The sequence below is a fragment of the Etheostoma spectabile genome, chromosome 7 (assembly GCF_008692095.1).
Source record: "Etheostoma spectabile isolate EspeVRDwgs_2016 chromosome 7, UIUC_Espe_1.0, whole genome shotgun sequence".
NCBI lineage: Eukaryota > Metazoa > Chordata > Actinopteri > Perciformes > Percidae > Etheostoma > Etheostoma spectabile.
In genome coordinates, this window is record NC_045739.1 from 21,683,809 (window position 1) to 21,685,948 (window position 2,140).

At 41.3% G+C, this 2,140-nt stretch overlaps 1 protein-coding gene and 1 long non-coding RNA gene across 2 annotated transcripts in view; one reads left to right on the forward strand and one right to left on the reverse strand.

Moving 5' to 3' along the window:
- Positions 1 to 2,140, forward strand: part of bcl2l1 (BCL2 like 1) — a 28,393-nt gene that overhangs the window by 17,012 nt on the left and 9,241 nt on the right. The gene's annotated exons all lie outside the window — the stretch shown is intronic.
- LOC116692621 (uncharacterized) overlaps positions 1 to 2,140 on the reverse strand; it is a 23,878-nt gene that overhangs the window by 12,820 nt on the left and 8,918 nt on the right. The window lies entirely within an intron of this gene.

Consider the following 2,140-nt stretch of genomic DNA (forward strand, 5'->3'; position numbering starts at 1 on the left):
TACATACATACATACATACATACATACATACATACATACATACATACATATACATGAGGATGAAAAAGGGGCGGAAGGCCTTGAGGAAGAGCAGAAAGAAATAGAACTCGTGGAGATGATGACACTGATAAAAAGAAGAAGGAGGAACAGTCACTCACATTGTTGTTGGTTTTTTCCCCAACTGAACACAGTCTGGATGCTCTAAAGACTGCAACTGACATCATGCAACCATTAGGTCACTAGAGTACAGTAATAATGAAAACAGTAATTCTAATCATATGATGGTGATGACGCTCTTTAGGATGAGGGTTATGGTTATGCTGCATTTAAACTGTGAGATCATTATTTTATGATACTGAACCAAATGTAGGCTGTGAGACTGACATACAGTAAGCACTGCGTGAAAAAGGACAGCCCCTTGTTTTTTCCAATGAGACTGAACTGAGGTAGTGGCCTACACTTTGTCATCATATTAGAGAATCTTTCCTCATGCTCTGTCTTTTTAAGTGTCTTTTCAACAAAATCCAAGCATGCCTTTTACTCAGGAGTGAGTTTTTCTATCAAAGGCCAGATTGGCCGAGTGCTTCCTCCCAGCTGGTTCTTCCACTCGTCTATAGAGGCGTTCCGAAGCTCTGTCACAGTGGCCACTTGGTTTCTTGGTCCCCAGCCTGACAGAGGGCCCTGTTCCCCGGTCTCTGAGTTTGGCTGCATGTCCAGCTCTATGAAGTGTCCTGGTGGTTTTCAAACATCATCCTTTTTACCTAATAGACTGTTCCTCTGGGGACATTCAAAGCTTTAGAAATGGTTTTCTACCGTTGCTCAGCCCTGACATAAGTTGATTGCGCAGACATGCAGAGAGTTTCTTGGGGTTTCTTGGGTTTCTTCACTGTGAGTTGTGGTAACTGATATACGCTGGGGTATGTCTTTCTAAATAACGTCCAATTAGTTGAAGTGGCCTCATGTCGACCGCAATCAAGTTCTAGAGATATCTCAAAGATTATCAAAGCAAACAGGATAGGCACCTAGGCTATATCTGAAACACCAGAGCACAGCAATGATATACATTTCAACTATATTTATTCTTTAGAAAGACCATTAATGTGATTGTAAGCGTGACAATGTGGGTGATCGGATTTATCAAATACAGTGTGTCATTCAATTTGAGTGTATTTACTCAGCTTTTAATCTTGCCGAGTCACTGTGATCTCATGATCTGCTAATCTGTTAATCACAGTGTAAGGCAAAAGGTCACAGCACACACACACATCGCATTCACTCACTGTATGTTGAACTTTATTCATGCTCTATTCTCATTTGACATCATCTTGTTTTGGCAGCCAGGACATCATGTCCCGTTGCCGTGTTGCTGTATACCGTATTTCATCAACCACACAGTGACTTTACTCATTAAACAAAAACACATAATGGGTTGTGTTCAACGCTGCGCGGGGCAATGGAGTTCAGCGTGTGCTCAAGGACATGCTGTGTTTGCGTGTACACATCCCAAGTGTTGCAACTTGCAGAAAGTGTTGCTCAACTACAGCTGGGTGACATTTTTAGGTGTATAAAGAGCCAGCATCTTCTCCTTGTGACTCCCGAGTACCATCAGGCTTTGGATTTTGATTTTGGATCTTGTGAACTCTTGAACTGTGATCCTGCTTCCATTTTTTTTTCTTTCTCCCTTGCCCCCTGTGCTTAGTTCCTTTTGCCCTGCCACTTTGGGGATGCCTCAGAACCATTTTTACTTTTCTTGTCCTTTAGTTCTAGACAGCCCTCTAAAAGGTGTGGAAAGGGATGTTTTGTCTACAGTACACTATTAAAAAGTGTTACGCTCCTAGTTGAAACATTTGCCTTGAAATAGGTGTAGAAGACATCCGGACAAGAAAAACGCTACCTTTATTTTACATTCCATTCTAGCCGTTCATTTACGGACTGCGGTTGATGACTTTTATTATGACTCAACACATTCTGCTCATTCATGCACTCTCACATACAGATTATGTCCTTCATAACACACACATAGGGAATTCAAAGCATGCTCCAACAGTGTCACGCGGTTAGGGTTTGGTATCGAAAAGGTAAGGAATTAAATAACAAATGTATTAGAACTGGGGATTTTTTTTTTTTTTAAACTTGCCAA